This window comes from Strix aluco, chromosome 4 (assembly GCF_031877795.1).
Source record: "Strix aluco isolate bStrAlu1 chromosome 4, bStrAlu1.hap1, whole genome shotgun sequence".
NCBI lineage: Eukaryota > Metazoa > Chordata > Aves > Strigiformes > Strigidae > Strix > Strix aluco.
Genome location: NC_133934.1, coordinates 40,094,074 through 40,116,258, shown reverse-complemented (window position 1 = coordinate 40,116,258; position 22,185 = coordinate 40,094,074). Strand labels below are relative to the sequence as shown.

At 34.9% G+C, this 22,185-nt stretch overlaps 1 long non-coding RNA gene across 1 annotated transcript in view; it reads right to left on the bottom strand.

Moving 5' to 3' along the window:
• Window positions 1-1,292: 1,292 nt before the first annotated feature.
• Window positions 1,293-22,185, bottom strand: part of LOC141922825 (uncharacterized) — a 159,235-nt gene continuing 138,342 nt past the window's right edge. Inside the window, exon 3 of the long non-coding RNA XR_012623102.1 lies at window positions 1,293-1,447. This is a non-coding gene — a long non-coding RNA (uncharacterized LOC141922825). The remainder of the gene's footprint in view (window positions 1,448-22,185) is intronic.

Below are 22,185 nucleotides of genomic sequence, written 5' to 3'. Positions count from 1 at the left end.
GGACATTTCTTATATTGTGAGGGAAGCTGAATCAATTTCTCATTGATTCAGGCCCAAACCACAAAGTAAATTTGTTCCTGTCTTTTAGTCTCATGTTCAGGCCACGTATACTTAGTCATAACAAAAATACTTATTTTTACACATTATTATTGCACCAGAAGTCAGTCCAACAGATAGGGTTGGAAGAAAGTACACAGGAAATCCAATCTGTGAAATATTCTTTATAATCTACAATAAAATAAAGAGTGCTACTGCCATCACCAGTGAAATTAGATTTAGTCATTCCATCTTAAATGAAAAAACCTAAACCAAAACCCACATATCTGCCTTTTGGATACATATCACAGAAAAACAATAAAGCAGCCAGCAGCTTTATTTTTATTTTTAAACAAATGATAACACAAAGCAAAACAAGAAATCTACATATCAATTTTTGGTCAGGAATTTACCATTACTAATAGTTTGAATTGGCACAATGCTTAACTTGGTTACTAAGAAGGCTTTGTTCTTTGCTAAACAATTGCTTAATAAAAACCATAACATGTTCCCTTCAAAAGTTGCATGTTTTGTGCTGAATCAAGAGTGTTGTTGTTGCTATCAGACCTGAGGATACATCCTGGGCATAAAACCAGAAGGATAAAGAGCCATCATCTCTAAGAATTCAAAATTCAATCTGTACTCTTTTCATTTTCCAAAAGCTGCTAAAAAACCCTAAACCAAACAAACAGAAACCAAAAACAAAACGTTAAAGAACAAAGGTACATTGACGTGCAGATTGCACCAGGAGCCACAAGCAATTCTTTCACCATCCGGCCAGGAAATTTCATTTTCCTAAGCACACAACACTGGGTGACACTGATCCTAGTTCCTTATGATATAATGAAAACCGTGCTAATTTCCCCCCTTATCATTAATGAATTTATGTAATAAGAAACACTCTTAGACCAGTTCTTGACTGTTTCTTCCTTTCGACACAATCTCTCTTCGTTGGCCAGTCTCTTGACTTTCAACACTTCAGGCTAGGCTAGGCGGCTGATGCATGCAACATGGAACCAGATCATTGCTGGGCAAAGCAGCCTTCAGGACAGCACATCCATCATCCTTATGGTCACTTATCTCTTTGTAACTTGAATTTAAGCAGCTACTACTGATCTAAAAAGCGGGTAGCATGCTGGGCGTAATTTATTTTTAAAATTCCTATCCCATCACAAACCTACAGCTATACTCCACAGGGACACTTCAACTAATCTGTCCCAGCATAAAACTCTTAAACGCAAAGGGTAGAGCAACAGACCATTTTCAGTAGCAGGTTCCAGCTGTGGAACTCAACCTAATCTTCTCTATTGATAATGAATATAAGCCTGAGTGTATTCAAAACTAAAAACAACCCCAGCTTCTTAGTAAGACTCCCTGCAGCGATGGCATCTTCCCAGGGTAATCAGCTGATCTGGATAGAGGAGGACAAGGTAGAAAGACAAGCATTAAAAAAAAAAAAAAAAGAGAGAACGTGTAAATATTTTATTTTAAAAAGAGACAGGTTCCAAAATATGGATCATTATATTAAAATAATTTTCAGAGATGCACAGAAGTCACCTTTGCTTACCTTTTCTGTTTTAAAATTTTTAGTCAAAAAGCCAACTTTCTTATCGCTTTTTTTTTGGAGCCAGAGTTTGGCTTTCACCCCTAGTAATCCCAGGTTAGTCATAATTGTGTTCTAGTCCCTTGGTATAACTGTAGGGCCACTCACAGCTATCACAGCTAAGCAGGATAGAGAAAAGTCCTGGTCATACTTCCATCTTATTTTTCTGTTCCCTTGAGTTGGGACCAGTCAAGAGCGGCCCCCTGTACTGCGGAAGAGCTGTGGGATGGGTGCTGAGCTGCCCCAGCTGCAGAGGTACAGAGGAGGTCAGGCTGTTGGAGAACCTGGTGAAGTTCAGTGAACCCTAACTACATGGTGCTGCTGCTGCCTGCTACAAAGACAGCCATGAGAGAGATGACACAAGCTATCCTACAGTTTTAAAAGCATTTTTATGCTTACGAGGGATTGCAGATAGCAGATGGCTGCACCACACACTTTTTGCTCTTGCGTTACTCCTAGTAAGTCTCTAATCTCTTACAATGAAAATAAATGTTTACTGGTGGATCTTTGGAGTTCTACTATTCTAACTGGTAGAATTACATAACAATTAAAATAGTCTGAATGGATATTTGTATCCACACAGTTCAGAAATGAGTGTTATATTCACCTGATAGGCTAATGTTTATAGTCCACAGTTTTGCACTTAAATCTTCAAAACAGCCAGGGGGAATTAGAAGCAATTCTTAATTGTAATTATATCCTTTTACATTTTAATAGACTTTTTTAAAATCACAACTGACTTTCATAAATGAATTTTCCTTTTTGTGCTCTTATCCAAGTATGTCAACTATCTATCCAAAAAGGATAAGACTCTTTTTCACTCAGATGGGAAAGAGATGTATTCATGTAGTGATATTAATAGCAAGGCTGTTAATATTCATAGGAGGTCTTGAAAAATCATTTGAGTTTTAAAACTGTGGAGGAAAAGTATATCCCCTTTTTTTCCAAACAGAACTTCAAAGTCTAGATGTTACAGTACAGTAGTTTCAAGGGTTTTTCTGCGTATTTATTGTGTGACCTATTGTTAAGATAAACTGTGTAGCAGATGCCTTGTTAAATAATAACGTTGAGTGCCAGTAGGAAGAAAACAACTTTTTGAGTTCAATCTACTCTCAGTCAAGGTCAAAAAGAGCTGGGACTAAACTTGGTGAGTTTTCAAAAGCCTACCCTAAATATACAATATCAAAGTTCATAATTAAGAAGGCTCATTTCATCAGTCAGCTCGCACAGCAGTGGGACTAATTATAACACTACTCATTCTTTCAGGTTGGCTTGAACGCTTGACCTTATAAGCAAACTCCTTTTTTCCCCCCCTCCTAAGATGCAAAGCCAAGCCATTTGATTTTAACAAAACAGGGCTGTCAGTTTGACATTTCAAAGCACATTTAACTGCTTTCTTTCATTAAAAAGATAGTTTATCTTAGAAATAGAAATTTACAGATTATTTCTACTAATTTTTACCATGCAAAGATTAAAAAAAAAGTTTCTGCTCTCTTGACCTTTTCTTCAGTTCATCAGTTGAACTGTATTTGTTCCAGCCTCCACAATACACAGAAATCTCCAAATTCATGCAACAGCCAGGATGCCTCAAGGGCACCATTGCCTTGATATTCCTCTTACATCATGCCAGCATTCACTGACTCACACGGAGCCAAAGAATGTGAAATCTAAAATGAGAATTACAATTGTTCTCAACAGTAGTTATGTGTGCGTAGATACTCAGCAAAAATAACTGTGCCCAGAAAGAGTAAAACACATGGAAGAGGATCTCACCTCCCTTTTATTGTCTCAGCATTAAGGTTCTAGTCTAAAGCCAAATGTCTGGTTGCCCGTTACAATCAATGAAGAGTGATAGGCCCCTTCCAAAGGAGAGCTCATTCTCCATTTCTTTGGCACTTACTTTAGGACATGCACTAATATATGTTTTCTCTCCTTTGGTAATAGGGGGAGACTCTATGCTAACTTTGAGATATCTAAAGTTACAGAAGAGAAGTCTAATGCTGAGAATCTACATTGGAAAATGTGTCCCTGGGGAGCTCCAATGCCATGAGGGGATGTCCAAGAAATATAGGAGGAAAGGGGGCCAGGAATTTAAGTGAGGCAAGTAATTAAATTCATTAAATTAGTCTCAAATTTGGCAATTTGACCATCAAAATGGAGTAAAAGTAATACTTGATAAAATAAGTGTTTGGTTATTGACTGACTTCATGCTTTCACTTTAGATTTATGTCTTGTTCATTCTTTTTAGCTCTTTATTGAACAAAAATTGAAAGGTATGATAGATCTCAATTTTTGGACATGTCAGTAGGTTTTACTGGGGAATTATCAAATTAGTGAATGAAAGAAAAAAAAAAATCACATTGCAACAGCTGAGGTCAGTCTAAAAAGTTATAAAGTGAAGCTAGCATCATGTTAGAAGATGGTTAGTGAATTTCCATAAGACCCACTGGTAGTTGTTATCTCAGTTAAAGTTTTACAATTTTTAAAAAACATTTGTAATACTTACAAACTGTATTTGAAACAGCTTGCGGTAACAGAGCTGTTTTTGCTAATTCTGAGAAACTCAGAAACTAATTCTGAGCACTCTTCATATTTGTCACTATAGAGATTGAGAATTATTTACAACAGTAAAAGAAAGATTTTTTAAAAAATTTAAAACTCATTACTTTTCATTATAGAGAGATTTTCCTCTCCATATGACACAGTCAGAAACTAATCTAGACAAAAATTACATCAAAAGAGCAAAATTACGTTGACTGCCAAATATACTATATAGTGCAAAGTCCTTTTTCACCTCCATCATCTGTTATACACTGCGATTCCTTGAGTTGGTATGAACAGTTACAGAGTCACTCTAACTGTATGATCTCTCTCCTAGCAGTACAATATTCACACTCTACTAGCAACCAGAATATGCTCAATAATCAGAAATTAAAATTATTACTGCCCTTTTTCTAAATTATCCATAGTTAGAGCTCTTGTAGTCAGGGTCAATACCCATACAGGGGTTCAAGTCATGCACAGAAGGGATACTCAAAAGTTTATTTTTTTCCTACCTGTATCTGCAGTAATCTTCCTTTTCTACAAATTTCTCATTTTCTGTTACTTACTTTAGTCTGTTTCATAGACTAGTATGCAGTCAAAGGCAACCTCTCAAAGCCCATGAGCTCAGCTACATAGGAAGAGAAGAAACAGAACAGAGACAGGATTTTTTTTTCTCACATCTGGCCATTAGATAAATGTAGTTCTTTCTTTGCTTCACTACTGGGGGCATTTTGTACAATTGTCCATGAAACAGAAGGCAGAGTCAAGTCCTAGAGCTACTGAGGTTATTTTATAGAGCCAGGATTTTATGCGTTCTTTCTGTCTGTACATCCAGCTGGGAGGTGTGTGGAGGGTGGAAAAAGCCTGAAGTCTAGCATGCGCTAATACAGCAAATGAATATCTGAAGTGAATACTTTATCATTTTGCCTAACAAAGCTGCCAGCAGCAAGCAGTGCTTGCCATAGATGCTTTGCCACAGTTTTGGGTAAATCTGATCTAGGAATTCAATGTTCAGATGCCCATTTTAGATCCTTAATGCTCTTATCTTTCCCTTGTATATAATCATAAGGATCTCGGGTTTTGTTGTTTTTCAGTGAATTGTGATAGTTTTCTATAGAACTACTATGTTTTATAGAGCATGTTAATTCCTGGAATTGATATGTGTATCACATAATATACACAAAACTTATCCTAAGCCTGCCAGATAAAGAAGTGGTCAGAAGGGTGTTTTACAAGTCTGGTTTTATTATAGGTAAAACCACATTTACAAAATCTCACACAAAGTCTCTTAGATGATATCATGGATGAATAACATTGCTAATATTAAGTATTAAAATTGAACGTTACTTTAGTTTTCTTCTTTCAGCCAAGATTTAGAATACTGTTGTGCCCCCAACAAAAAGGAGAAAAGGAAAAAAAGGATCTGGTAAAAGAAAAACAACAAAGAAAAAAGCCCACAAACAGCCAACTAGGAGCTGCTAACCTATAGTATGATCACTGAAATCACCACAGTACTGCTTGAAAAGGTGAGAAACAGGAAGCATTTTACCCACAATTATAAAGTCTTCTGTGTTGGAAATATACATACTTGAGACAAAGTACATTCCTGTATGTCTATCTCATTGCAAAGGAGCTCCTTTGATTCAAAAAAATAGCTGTGATCATCGCTGATCCTGTTCCAGTTATACATGACTGATTATATGTCCAGGTCAGCTTTTTGAAGACTATTGTGGAATGGTGTTTTCAATAAGACTCTCGGAATTTCACAAACTAGTGGAGGAGCATGCAGTTTCCTTACTCTCATAGCACTATGGTAGTCCTTACACTCTGCGTGTATTATGGGATGTTTTTTCAGCAAATCAGATGTGAAAACTCTCCGCAAGTTGACCCCTTTCCTCTGTTGGAACCAAATTTATGGTTATAATTTAAACAACACTGTTTTTTCTTTGTGTATCTCATGAGAATCAAATAAACGGAAACTAGGCAACTATGTTCCAGGTATTCTTTCATTTATAGCTAAGTATCAATTATTTTATATATGTGATCTGATTTTCAGAAGTATAAGGTGTTAGCAGAGCTACTAAGTTTAGTTTCTCTGAGGGCAACATTTGATTTCTCTAACATTTGAGACACAGCTTAGAAAATTCTGCCCAATACCTCTATACACATTCTCATTGCAAACAGTAAATGTCCACCTGTGGATGAGGAGATTCTACAGTTATCTGCCCTTTCTTGTGTAATAAATGCAGACTGCTCAACTGAATTAATAGCAGAGTAGAAAGCAAACACCGAGATACAACTTCCACGTGAGACATCTATTCTTTGGACGCACTGTACTTTTGATCTCTATTTAGAACGCTGATTGTCTCTTACAAAACTATGGACAGATAACAATTCCACTGATTTTTTTTTTTTCTCTGAATTTAGCTGGTCTGCCACACAATAAATTTCACAGCTGTGGTAGTGTTTTTTGTTTTTTGGTTTTTTTTTAAATGATACCATGTATGTGGCCTTCATCATTACATAATTAAGTAAAAAGTAGCATGTAACATTTTTGCATTAACTACAGAGGCTTATGCTTGATTTCTATTAAAACAAGAAAGAGTTGTTATTTACCTTTTTTTGCCACCTACCTGAGGTAGTAAGTCTAGTAAGTTGCAAAGACTATAATTACATTATTATATTCATTATGTACTTGTACTTCAAAGAAGATAAAAAAAAATGCGTGAAGTAACATATCCTATTAATCACAGAGATTTGAATCCATCTAATCTTTCTCTGTAATTTTAACTGGAAATCTATTATAATGTCAAATACTATTAGTGAAGCCTTAGCTACTCGATATATGCAGCACAAGTTCTTGCATGAGAATTGACTCAACAGAGCTATAAGACAATGAAAGGGCAGCAGGGCCTGTGGCCTCTGCTCTCCAATTCAGTAACATGAAGAAAAAGCGAATTCAGTAGGAGCTGTCAACTCTGAAACATCTCAGTTCAATGTGATTTCACCAAAGATCAAATGGAAAAGGCTAATCTTGTTTTCTAGACACTTAAATCCCATTTTCCCAGGCAGATTTACCCTCCAGTTTGTCCAAATGTGTCTTAAACAGAATATCTTATTCTGAAGTGTCTTTTTTTTTTTTTTTTCCCTAATACAACAGGCACAATAACATTGAATACATCAGTGTCACAAGTTTTGTTTCTAAAGATTAGGCAGAAGGCCACAAGACATCTGTGGAAAGTAGAAAGCATGTCGCTAATACTCTTACAGTTACCTTTATACTTTATGAAAATATTTACTTAAACTTGTATATCAGAAATTTTCAGCTTGTTATCCTCCCATACTTGTAATCATCCTGAATTAGGCAGAAAGCAACACAAACCTTTATTAGATCTGCTGGGGCCTCTAAGTTCTTTTTGCTATTGTTTAAATAAAAGATTGACAGGAGTCCAGTTTTACTAATATTTGGTGTTTTGTGCACGAAAGACATCCTGCTGCTCAGTGATACGCATGCTACCAGAATAGTTAAAATACAATGAATAAAACATGTAGCCAAAATGTTGCCTAAGATGGGTTACTTACAGAAAAACTGTAGTTATAAAGATTCTAGAAATATGGGATTTAAATAGGTATTTTCCCCTTCTGGCATCTGATATTTAACTCTGAAAGCATTGCTTTGTGCTACTCTAAACATTTGCTTTTTCCATTTACGTGATTTCCCTTCAGCAAGATTTTGTTTTCAGTTCAAAGACCAAAGTGTTAAAATGAAGTAAGAATCTATGTTGTACTTAATTAGCAGAGAAGTTTACCAAGTTTTTAATCTGTGAATCTGACTCAAGTCACAGTGTTATAAGAAGTTTCACTTTGGTTATAATTTAGAGCCTTGTGTTCATTATTTCCTTAGGGGTAAAAAAAAAAAGCTGATATTCCAATACTAGGAAAATGCAAAGTTTACTAAAAATCAGTAACAAAATTTTCCACTATCTTCACTGTGCGAGTTTCATCCCTAGTGTTTTGCTTTTTAGGCAGAACAGTACATGGTGATGAAATCTATAGATGTTTCGGTTTTCAAATTGAATTCAAAATTCAAAAATTGATAGCAACATAGCTCCAGCATTTTATGTTGCAAAAACAATCTCTGATTCTCCATCAAGTTCAGTCCTGTATTGAAAGTAAGAGAAGTGCTCCTTTTCCAGCTTGGCATACTCAGCAACATATCTTTCTATTTCTTCATTCTATAGGAATGAAAATGTAATTTCAGGACAAGATGAGGCTTACAGTGAGTTGATTCTGTAATTAGAAAAATGCTTTCTTTTCCATTTAAAAATTACTACTTATTTTGAATAGAATAAAGCAAGCCAAGTATCTGGGCAGGTAATACTATTTTAACAAACAACTCCCACAAAAATACTCCTTTTTAAACTGTAGTAATTTGTAGGTGTGTACATTTGGAAAGGGAGGACAAGGTTTATTTCATTGTTTTCCCTCTGTTAAAACAGGACTTTTTCTTTCTCCAACCCCCGCCCCCGCCAACCACAGCTGACGAAGCAGGGAAGTGGACTCATACAACTATATGCCTCTGGAAATATTCGTACTTAGATCTGAAAACAAAACCAAAAAAAACACGAAAACATTCCTCCTCCCGCAAAGAAATTATGTAGCTTAATGTTTTGTTTTATCTTGCAACATTGAAGAAGAGAATAGTAATAACAAATACTATCTAGCTGGAAAATTGGCTATAAACTCTCTCCAGGTACCTAGCATTTACTAGACTAAGATTTTTTTTTTTCTTCTAAAAGATATTTAATAATTCCTCTTTAAACCTAATATGATCACAAATTTGTAAAGGTGATTTAGCAGGGTTTGCAAAGCCATAAAACTTCATCAGAAGCAGGGAATTCATATCAGCGTCTGTAAAAGCTCAAACACTACAACTACAGATGACTATCAGGAATCTGCAGCAAGCCACTACAGAGCAGGAACCAAAACCACAAATTACCAAGTTTCTTTTCCTTGGTATCATGTAAAATGTCATTATTATCTGAAATGTCAGTCCTTATATAACTGAGTCCTATCTTCCAGGCTCATGCAAAAAGACCACTCATTTCTATCAATAGGTAAGTACCATTACATGACAAAGCACATAAGCACAAACTGAGAAAGAAGAACGTCTATTATTTTCAGGGCTAATGGACAGTGTACCACCTTAGCCCACAAACTTAAGGTCCAGGAGTTTGTAAGATTGTACATTTAGTTGTAAAATTGCATATTAAGTCATTTTAATGACATTGTTTTGACCAGACAGAGAAAAAATGTGAAGTGTATAATTTAGTGTTGCAAGAAAATATAATAGCTGAGAACTGTTTTGTGTTGATTCTGAAATTGAATTCTCTGAAATAAATTTTGATTCAGGACAAAAAATTTTTAGCTGTGAAAAATAGGGAAAATGCAAGGAAGAAACAAACAAAAGTATTAGGCAGAATAAAGTAAGAAAACTAACAAACTAGTAAAAAATAATTAATAAAAAGTGATCTCAGTTAAAACAAAGGTAAAAAAACCAAGAAGCCCAGCAGCTGACAGAAGATTTTTATCTTCCTCATTTAAAAAAAAAAATAAAGCAACTATTTAATCTCTCTTATTGCCACAGTATTTTAACTTAAATTACTAAGGAATGAGAACTAAGTGAGCAAGAGGAAACAAGAATAATAGTAGTGATAACTCAGGCATCATGTATTAAATTAGATGAGTTATTTTGCTCATATGTAACAGACACTACTAGAATTTTCTTCTTTATTTTCCATTTTTAAAAAGGGAATATGAAATATATTGTTGTCCAAACGGGATAACTATGAAAACTATGTAAAATGTCAATGAAGGAAACAGTAAGGACCTGAAAGGATCCGAGCACATATTTTTTAAAAGATGCAGAAGTCTCTTTGATGCTATATATTAGTAATTTAAAAACTAGCTGATCAATTAAATATATAATTGCCTTGTAGATAATACATCCTGTACAGGTTGTGAGAAATGCTTAAGAATTCTTGTATCATTCATACGACTAAATAAACAGTCACAGCCTACCATCCCAACCTAACAGTCGCCAGAATACGCAGTAGCCTGCATCTCTCCTAAAGAGAGAAATGTTTTTGCAATAATAACTTGTTTGAACCAGAAGTGGTTGAGAAGCAATAAACACCAAGCCCATAAAGCCTTTTTCAGACAGCTGTATCCTCAAAGTAATGTTTCCTTTTCAGAGAGGTAAGACATTTTTTTCCCAGGATAAATTCTGACAACGTACAAAATGTTTTCCTACTTTCTATTTTCCTACTTTCCTTTTTCCTGTTAGGTGCCCTCAAATATTTCTGAAATAGATGCAGCTTGTATGTTGATTGAAAGTACTGGAGAGAGTCTGTCTAGCCTGCTATCTTGACCCTTATAGTGACCAACAGCAGGTGCCTGGGAAAGACAAAGGCAAGCACACAACTATATTTCCCCAGAAGATATTCTAGACATCAGCAAGATGCAGCTAAAAATCTTCTTGAGCAGAAATGTTATCTGTTTTTATATAACAGTTCTTAAGTTATTTTTCTTCCAGGAATCTCAACTGTCATCCTTTGAGATCATGTAAATTTTCACTATCCATAACACCATGTCGCAGATTAATAATATGTTGTGTGAAGAACCATCTTCCTTGGTTTGCTCTGAATACCACTGGTTTTATTTTATGCCTCTCATTCTTATGGTGGAAGTGAAATAAATCTCTATACACCTTCTCCTCTACACATCTCACATTGTAAACCACTTTCCATATACCCCTTAGTTTTCTTTATTTTTTTCCCCTGAAGGTTCCTAGTCAGTATGCTTTTTCATCATGCAGAAGATAGTTTTGTACATTTGATTATCTTTGTCATTCTTCTCTAAACTTTTTTCATCCATAACTGAAATGAAGAAAAAAGGATCACATACTGTTCTTGTATGTTTGTTGCAGATTTAGATAATCACAGTGGTGTTTTCTATTTAATTCCTCTATTACATTCCCAATAATTCTTAACATTGATTTATTTCTTTATTACTAATCATTAAGTCAAGGAATATTCCTTATATGGTTAAAAAATTTGCTCCTGAAGAGAAATCTAAACAAAACAAAAAATCTAAACCAAACAAAAAATATGCTTTCATATTGCAAGTCATACAGCCTTTTATACTAAGCTTATGGCTCACTGTAAAGTTACAGATGCTATACTTGACTTTAGAATTTAAAAGTAAAGATTAAGTGATGTTTTAAGAAAAATGCCTAATTCGCTAATATCACAAAACCTGCCCTCGTTAAGAGGAAATTTTAGTGTTTTCAGGATACCATTCTAATGCTGCAATGACTCTTTCTTCCTAAAGTCTTATCTTACTTATATAGACCATTCAGAAACTTCTTACATGCACAAGCTTCTCAAGAAATAAAGACACACTAGTCCACAGAGTGGAGGTCTATAGTATAAGAAAAAACTCAAAACTGCACTATAGCAACTGAAGGCGGCTATTGGTACTAGAAGTGCCTCTAGAATAAGATCAGATGCTACTTTTCCTGTCTCTTTTTTTCCTGTTAGCCCACTCGACTGAAAGCATTTTGCTATGTAATAGACAGTAATTTACATTAAACCCCTGTAAGAACCAAGGTAAGAAAAATACACTTGAGGTAGCACATTCACCTTCAATAAGGGCTTAAGGTGATATACTAGTCAGCATATCAGGGACAGTTTTGCCTGACAAGCAACTGACAGTGACATCTGTCAAAGTCATTCGACTGACAGTCATTTCTGGAAAATTACATCCATAGGCAAAGATGTGTATATGTAAGATAAAACATTCAGTTGGCTTTGTGGTTAAGATATCGTTTGCTACTGCCAGCTCTCAAAAGGTTTATGGCTTTCAGTTTGAGTTCCCTATTATAAAATATTAAATGCTCCTCGCTTTGAATTTAGGGTTAAGGAGCAGAAAATCTTAACTGATCACGTAAGATACAGTCTTGTTACAAGCATCAGTGTTGCCTTTACTGCAGGCATTTGGCTTTGGAAAGCTTAAAACAAATTAAAAACCAATGGAAGTTAAGAAATGAGAATGCTTAATCTTCCAGAAATATAAGATAACCAAACTAAAGCAAGTACTAATGAAAATAAGGCATTTACTTGTAACTAGTGAGCGTGACACTCAACAAAACAAACCATAACTACAAGTCTTTAGTCAGATCTACTCTTTTTGAGGACGTAGTCTAGGTTACAAAACTGAAGGTAACAAATTTTTACATACTATGTTTTGCTGGTCTGATCAGATTTAAATCTGGGAAGTCAGACTTTTTTTTTTTTTTTCCTCTTTTGATTCCTTCCCCCCTTCCAGTAAAGCTTCCTAGAAAAACAAAATATTTACTCATTAGTACTATGTGCATTTTTTATCAGATGACCTCGCTCTCATAGCTGACAAAGTACAAAATGTGTGGTAAAGATTCAAAAGGCATATTATCCTTCTTTCAGAAGGTATAGGTATGAACATGTCATATTTACTAGTACTTTTTGGCATCAAAATACTCAGCAAGAGAGGCTATAAAACAGAAAACATTTGTTACTGTTTAAGCCAACAGCACTCAAACTTGTAATATGGACTCAGAAATTTCAGTATACTTTTAATTGCATTCATCTTACAAGTGCTGTGCATTTCTGATAAGAGCTCTAGCTGCCACTTGTGGCTTTCCTGTGCTTGCCACTTTTCTGCTTCTCATTTTCAGCTGCCCAGCATGGAACATATATACAAATGCAGTTTAAATTACATAAATGGATCTGTATGCACTGTTGAACTAGCAAGCTAATTTGCCCAAATGAGTAGCAACCAACAAACAGGTAATAAGCCTAATTTCTGCAACTCTTTACTACTTGGTTAGTATTTGAAGTGCCTCTGAGGCCTTACATAACAAGAAGAGTTCTGAGGTAAATACTAAAACTGTCAACTTTCTAGAAGTGGAATATAATAAAAAAAGAACACTCAAGAGCTTCTATTACCTTTTTGGAATCCTATGGCATAAGATACTAATATATTTAAATGTAGCTAAACTATACATTATGCAAAATTGACCAGTGTGTGAAGCGTCTTATGATGGCAATATCTGTGGTCGTGGCTGAAATTAATGAAGTCTTTTTCACTCATTTATTCTAATATGACCATTTAAAAAGTAACAAACAGCTGCTACAGAATGAAAATGCTTGAGTAATGCAGTCTTCCAAAAATTCATTTCACAACTGATTCCCTTGGCTGAGATTACTGTATGTTGCATTGCATTCTGCCTGCACTTTGTAAGTGGTGCTGCTCCAGAGGAACACGTGTCACAGGGACATGGCTGCTGGTGCAACATGGTGCTCACGGGGAGGTTGGGACGCAGGGTGCAGAGAAAAAGGAGGTATTCACTCCTGCTAAAAGTAAGGAAACATTATCAATTTACATTCAGGATGTCATCTACCTAGAGATTTATCTCTGCTGGAGCAGGATAGGATAGGTACAGTTTTGTAATGGGTGAAACACAGGGCTAATGCAAAAGACAATTTAGCAATCTTAAAAGAGGAAAGCAACTGTCATGGTTGACTCTGTAGTAAAAAGAATATTTTTATTTGGTTAATAACCACTGTGACAGTTGGATAGTGTCTGGTCTGTATTAAACAGAAAAGAGAACTGCAAGACTGGACAAGACTCTGAAGTTGCCTGCCACAACACTACAGGCAGTAATATGTGTTGGAACATACCACATGCACCATCTAGCAGGACTTCAGATAGAGACACTATGATCTTACAGTGTTTATAAGAGGAAAGTCCCAAAATTCACCTTGAAAATCCTCCTTCTGCAAATGCAGAAAAAAATCAAAATATGAATGTTTCTCCTAACAGAGCATCTGACCGTATTTTCCAAGCTGTAATGGAAAAGGTGTAAAGTGAAAGACTTCATTGTGCTGAGAAGTGGTAATTTGTCATTTGAAGACAAGATAGAACAGCTAGAAAGAAGTCACGCTGTCAGTGCAAGAGGTGGTAAACACAATACAAATAGGAGCATAATGAGAAAAATACAATTGAGGAAGCACAGACTTCCCCTCACCCCCTTCTGGTTTTATTTTTTTCTAATGCTAAGAGTCTGGGATAACAGATAATTGAAAGTGGGAAGAAACATTTTCAAATCATAATCATGAGATGATTTAGTGTGTATGAAACATTAATAATTATTAAAAAAGTGATGGTAACAGCATTAAAAAGCAAGCAGTTAGGAAAAACAATAAAGTATAACTTATGAGCTAACAGTGTTGATGAACTTTATTTTACTGGATGTAGCCTCTAAAAGACAAAGAAAAGATGTTGTAGGGGTCTGCTGCACACTGCCTAACCCAAAGATTAGAATGATTTATTGCTTAAGCATCTATGATATATAGGGTAAAGGAGTTATCAGGGCATTCAATTTAGGTTATATATGCTAGAATCCTGTATAGTAAATCATTAAAATTTCTACAATCTCTAGATAATTTTCTAATACAAACAGAACCAGGTCCAACATACAATCTTTCCGTGAGACTGCAGATTAAACACTGAGCCAGAAACAGGTTACCTAGGGACCAGTAAGTATGGCCTGTTTATATTATGGATGAACAGAGGACATTTCCAAGCAACACCCACTCACTCATTCTCATATATCACATACACAGTACATCAAAAGGACTAAATGTTCAGTGATCTTGGTATAAAGAGACAAAGTTAGTAGTAGGCTAGTAGTACTACTCCCAAGAGACACAAGTGTTTATTTGCTACATAGGCCTTGGAACTCAGGTCATATTCCTAGTTTTAAAATGACAAATAGCATTACAATTATGGGTATCTTCCAAAGTGAAAAGTATCCCACATGGTCAACAGACTACTTGACTTTCTTTAAAACTAAATGTTAATTTAAAGTTAGCACTGACCTGTAAGTCCCTATCCCTTCAAGGAAAATTAATAGTTGGATCTAATCTATGAAGGACTGAGAGCCATGTATAAAAGAGATAAAGCATTGTCAGCTATAACAATTAAAGTTAAGCTGTGACAATCAGTAAATGCAGGCATGGCATGCCTGTCTCAGAATTACAATTAACCTGGTTATCTTAAGTAACTTACTTTTCATCTTACATTTTCCATGTAATACTACATTAGCATCTACTGCTAAACTGTGTCATGCTATGCAAATATGATGTAGTTAAAAAAGCACATTATGTTCCAATTTACAGTGGTTTTCTGTATCAGTGGCAACTTAATGATATCACTGAAACAAATAAAATAGCAACGTGAATAATTTACAAACTGCGTAGAGAACTGCATCCTAGTGTTTCTTTCCATGTAGGTTTCTCAGTTATCATTCTAACTTCAGCCAGTTTGGATATAACAAAAGCTTCAAGAGGACAGAGACCTTTAAAACACCATAAAAACATACACTCAACTCCAGTGTTTGGAACTGTTGTTTAACCACATGAACATCTGTTCAATTGCAGGCCACTACATAGTAAGAAGAGATATTTAGATTAATGAAATTCATAGAAATATTTTTCTGAAGTTTCCTTGAGATAACTGGAGCAAAAGTAAGAACTAAAGTGTTAATAAATAATTTACAATAAGGTACAGTCATGAATTAAACATATTTGCTTTATGCAGACTACTGCTAATTATATAAAGTCACATTCAATAGTGATGCTTTTTTTTTTCTACCCCTGCCTAGCCCTTCAGAAGATAATATAAAAGCTTTAATATTCAAAACATGGAGAGAGGGACTAAAGAAAAGCACAAGAAAAAGTTGCAAAACAAGGGAAGTATGTGAAAAATTTGAGAAGGAAGCAGCTCAGAGATTGGGCCCACATAAAAACTTAAGTCAAATAATTTAATTGGCTTATATGCTAAATCAGCAAAACAAGCACGTAACTGGAGCAATATGGACACTCCATTTCTGCAGAATGTCCATTAAACACCACGTCCGGATGATTTATTCTAGAATTGCTACAATGTCCTAGAGGTAAACTCTTATCCTAATCACACCATGACTTGCCTACTGTATGTCATGACATTTCAGCTGTACACGGTGAAAGAGACCAACATCACTGCATAAAAGAAGCTCTTTGCTGGGGTAACGTCCAGGAGAGCTTTTCTGCTCACAATTGAAAATGTCTGTACCGTGAACTACTGATGGATAAAAAGCCCCACTCTCCTCGTTAACCCACCGTTTGTTAGTTCCACAACATAATTTGGTTTTTGCTCTTAAGACCTTATTTTGCTACTAGCCTCCCATCAGCGGTAGTGAAGAGAAACAAATCTGCAAATTGGAGACCTAAGGAGATTTGATTGACCATCCTCAGAACTATTTTGCCTAATATGGATTGAGGCTATATATTTCTAACAGGGCTCTTAGTAGCATAGCAGTACTCTACCAAAAAAGGAATGTTATGAGAACTAACACAGACCCCCCAAGGCAAGGGAGAGATTCAACTCACCATAAAATTCTCACTGCCAAGAACCTTGAGAGACCATCACACAGTGGTTAGCGTACTTTAAATAAGAAGAGTTAAAATGTTGCTCAGATCACACTCATGACTGGGAAGGAGACTGCACTAAAATCCTTGTTTGTGTTCAAATTTTTAGCATATTTTGGGATTAATTTCCCTTGCTGCCTGATCCAGCAGCTGCAGTGATAAATTCCAGATCATTTGGCAAAATCCTTTCCTGCATCTGAGAGATACCTGAAGTTAACCAAACTAAGTTCTTTTCTCAGGTAACGTGTAAGTTATTTATACATACTGCATTATTGTAAGGTAAGATTTTATGGAACACAGAAAAAACAGGAAAGCTAATTACCATACCCAAAGTTGCATAGGTCATCAAAACCATGAAGATAAATACTATCTTTGAAATCAGTTTAAGCTACTGCTTACACAGTAACCTAAAGCACAAATTATTAGCCAAGTGTATAATTCACTCCCAAGAGCTTGATTGTGACAGTGAATGTAATTTTTATTCACACTCTGGGAGGCCAAGCAGTCCCTGCAAGATACCATTTTTAAAGGAATTTTTAAAACAATTACTGTTGAGAGAAGAGTCACATAAAGCTGCAGGGGCACAGCACAGGCACATTCAAAAGGTTTTGAAGTGGCCAAACTTTATGTACACAGAAAGGCTAAACATTTCTTGTTTCTGGGTCACAGGCGATCAAGACCTTTGACCTTGAAGCTATAGATCTCTTATGCAGGCAAATTACTTACACTGCAATACTTCATAAACAACAGAAGCCCTAAGTGTCCCACCAGGCATTACAAATAGGGTGGGGTTACACTTGCGATAGATTTGATTTGGATGGAAATGAGCCTCCCTGGGAAGTCTACTTAAGCCTTTTAAATAATGCCTGAGCAATGGCATGATGATTTAGTTTTAGAGTTGTAGATAATGATGCTCCTTTGTGTTTTAGGAACTTAAGAGATATGAGTCAGCATAAATACTCAATTCAGATTTTTTTTTTTTTAAATTAGAAATGTTACATGGTAGATGAAAAGGAAAATATATCAACTCTATCTCTAATTTGGTAGCATGATTCTTGTTTTAGCTGAACTCAGTATTTCACTGCTTCCCCCTATAGGGTCATAAATACATACTTAAAATATGATGCGGAAACAGAAGAAAAAATGCAAATTAGCAGCTTGTTTTGGTATGTCCAATTCATATTACCACTGAGTTCTGTAGCATCATCTTAGTTTTATGCATTCAGTAGCCTAAAATAAGAAAACTTACATTTTAAGGGGCAACTAGAAACCCGTGCTTTCACCAGAAGAAAGGAAGCGACGCTCTAATTATTTCACTTTTCTCCAGCTAATAACAACACACATATAAAACCCTGTCATATTTCAATACATGATAAAGGGAAAAATGGGATAGTTCCTGTTAGAACCATTTCCTCCCACCCTTTGCGCTGCATTACCTCTCACTTATTTCTTCTTTAATTCACTGTCTTTAGGAACCATGCTATATCACTGATAATTAATAGATATGTCAATATCCAGTACTCTATATTCAGAAGGATAAACAGAAAGAAGCCACAGGGCAACAGTAGCACTTCACTCAGGAAGAGCTAGGGTAAAAAAATCTTCCTTTCCTTATGCTATTTTAATGCTTATTATGTGCTTTAGCCTGTTAGCACACTAACAATAAATACATGCTAAAGTGTGTTCCAGCCATATTAAGCACATCAATATATGTAGAGTCATGGTCATTTACCCCACACGCAAAAGTCACAAGATTTGTCCTTCATCTCAGGAGAGTAATAGGTCACCAAATTCAGCCTATACTTTGAACTGTTTTTCTAGAGTTGAAAGAGCTCCTAAAACAGCAACTAAATATTTATTGGGCCAAAACCAGGGAGCAAAATCAAGAAAAAAAAATATCTAGTGCATGGGGAACTCATCTGGGAGATGGGAGACTGACATATCCTTTTTTCCAAGGTTTATGCAACAGCAACCATGCTTCCTCCTTGGGTAGGTAATACAAAATTAGACACTTATTATTTGACTCAATTTTACTCTAAGTATACAACTGATATTTTGAAGAGACTATCCTAAATATCTTAATAGCATAATAACATTAACAAGATGTTTAGGAAACATATGCATTAAAGACTGTTCTTTCCTGTCCTTAATTTGAGAATAAATGTTTTTTTCTGTCAGATGCTGAAGAATTGTTTATTTTAGAAATTCTGTCCATTTGTAAAAGAAATAAAAGAGCTTATTCAACAGACAGAAGTAATTGAATTCTAGCAATAGAGTGGTAAATCTCATTTATGTTAGCCTTTCTAAATGTAAATTATAACAGAGAATAATTAGGTAATTTTCGCAGTTCTCTCTAATGTAGCATTTGTGTCTTGAGTGCCTGGTACTATTTGGTTCCTATTCTACTACCAGTTCAGCTATTGAAAAGTTCTATAGTTTTGTTACTTATATTCCGTTAAAGAAAATCCACATAGCTGATCAACTTGTGACTTAATATTCATTCTATAGGTCTAACTAAAAGAGAAAGGGCTTGTCCAAGTTAGAGACATTTATAAAGCTCTTTGAAAATAGTACGGCATTTAGCCTCAGTCTTTAGGTAACAAAACATCCCCTCTTGCTTCACAAAAAACCTTTTCATCTTTAAGATCTTATGGCAGCTACCTTTAAGACTTAAGCAGTATATATAAATGTAGCCTTGTCTGTAGGTATGGAAATTAATAGCTTTTGACTGGTATCAAGTTTTTTAATTCAAAAGATGAGTACTTTTGAAACAATATAAGATACTAATTTGAAAAAACACACAATCACTACATAGTAGGACTCTACTAAGTCAGATAACATACTAGGCTTGAGCAATATTTTGAGATTTATAACGTTCTCCACTTTTTTGAACACTAACTTTGTGACATTCAAAACAGTGAGTTCTCACGCTATTAAATTTCTTAGTGTTAAGCAATATCTGGCTTCTGAGTGTCTTTTCATTGTATGCACATTACATTAAGGTCAACAGCATTATGTTACAAATGAAATTTAAATAGATGTAACAAAATTAGATGCTGCAATAAGAAGTATCCCAGTCACAAAGAGTATTCCTTTAGATAAATGTAGGTTCTGTAAAGTGTTATTTAGTGTGTTTAATAGTTCATCTTTAGAGTCTAAATAGTCATAAGATCCTATTTTATGTCAAGGAAACATCATTTTAAAAAAATGTGTTAATAAAATCTCTCTGAAATAGTCCATTTCAATATAAATATGATATTTATGAGCAAGAGATATCTTGAAGAGTATGTACTTTCCACCACCCAAAACCGAACTCTCTTTCATTTTTTGATTTCACTAACATGTAAGGAAAAATTGAATGAATTTGAACTGTTTAACAAACAGGAGAGGTAACAGGAGGAAGACATGGTAGCCTTTGAAAACTGCTGCAAAGATGAAAAGAATAGTCTACTTTCTTCACTCTCATGAGTAAGGCAAGAAGTAATGGTCCTGTGTGGCAGAAAGGAAGATTCAGGCTAGAAATTTTCTAAGAATTCAGCACCATAACAGATTGTTTGGAAAAGCTGTGAATTCCTCAGATCTGGAGGTTTTTAGTTTTTAAGAACATTGCTAGACAAATTTTAGTTAAGAATGCCTCATTTGTAGTTGATCCTGAGTGCTGAGGACTGTATTAATTGACCTCAACCTTCTTATAGCTATATTGCCTAAAATAACTATAACCAGGGCATTTTTTCCTAAATAAAATGAATAAGGTTTAACTAATAATGAATGAAGGCTTAAAGCCCTAAGTCTTTAAAATAACTGCTTTTTAATATTCGATGCCAACATAAAAACATATCACAAGTATTGTAAAAAACAGTTGAAGGGAATCTTTAGAAGTGATTACAAAAGACAAAAGTTAATCAAGAAATGTATTAAAATCAAAAATGATCAAAATTTCCACAACTTTTGACTATATGCCAGATTTCTTAAAACTCATCATAACTTTTGTTTCTTGCTGCTTCCTTTATGGACTGACAAATCCCACTCAGACACCAATGTTTCATACAAAAATCTTAGAAGAGTCCCATCAAGTTCTAGTGAGAATACTACACTTTTTTCTTGTTGGAGACTATTTCTTCTTCAGTATGACACACTGCATTATCTCAGTTACCAAAATAGCTTGTAGCAATGCTAAAAAAGGTAAATTTAATTATCCCTAAATTTGTTTAATCCACACATAAAAGGCTTAAATATTTTAAATGATTTGCAGAAATTTTAGTACAAGAGATACTATTGACTCTTACTAAAGAAACATTTGCTTTTTTTAGCCTATCAGAGTTGTTTAATGAGATAACAACCGTTTAAGATTCAGAAACAAGATTCCCCTTTATTACTTTTGACTACGTGCCAGTCCCTGCATCATTACTGCAAATGTAAATACATTTGGATCAACTGTTTTGGTATCTTTTTTCTGGTTAGAGTTTTTGGTCAAAATTTTGCCTGCACATAAACATCCCAGACTGTTAGGCTGTATAGGATCTAATAATAATAGCACTAAGCCTAACAAAATAAGAGATCACATTTTGGTTTTTTGTGATACCTCCCACTGAACTTTTCCAGGAATCAGGAGTAGTTACTTATCAGAAATCTGGTTGCACAGAAGAAAAGTCAATATAAAAAAAAAAAAAATCATCACACATCAAATTATACCCCCCCCCCCCACTCCCCCCCCAAAAAAAAGGAAAAAAAAAAAATCTGTTTAACAACCATAGCAGTGTTTGTTAATTAGGTGCTAACCAGCCAGATCTGCAGATGGGGGTAGGGAGGGAAATCAAAATACTACTTTCTGTATATCCTTTCCCTACGTCTAAATTTTAGTTGCTCTCCATGAAGAAGAAAAAAGTCAAATTACAGATTACAAACTAGTATATTTTACACATTTAGAGCTGTCTTTTCATAGTATGCTTTGTATTAATTTGTCCAAATCCACTGAGCAGGGAACAATATGGTAATTACTTAGACATTCAGGTGCCAAATTATTAGTAAGAGTAGAAAATAAGATAACCTAAAAATAGTTATCAATGCTACAATCTCAAAGAAGAAAAACACCTTTCTAATGACCATATTTCCACTCTGAGAACAAAAAAAGGACATTTTTCACAGGAAGATCTCATTTCATTTAATTTTTTTCTCTTCACTTACTCTGTTAGTTTTCCTCCAATTAGCGATTATCAACTGAGGTATAGTTTCCCAACTTCTGTCACTCAAAATCCCAACCCACTAACTAAAAGTAATTGGGGCACTCAAGTTGCATTAGAAAACATCTGTTACACCTATTCAAAATCATTTTAAAGGAAAGTGTATCGAAGTGCTATGATTGCCTGCATTTTGACCCAATCACCAAATCCCAAAGGATTAACATGACTTTTCTCACTTCCAGAAATAACCCTA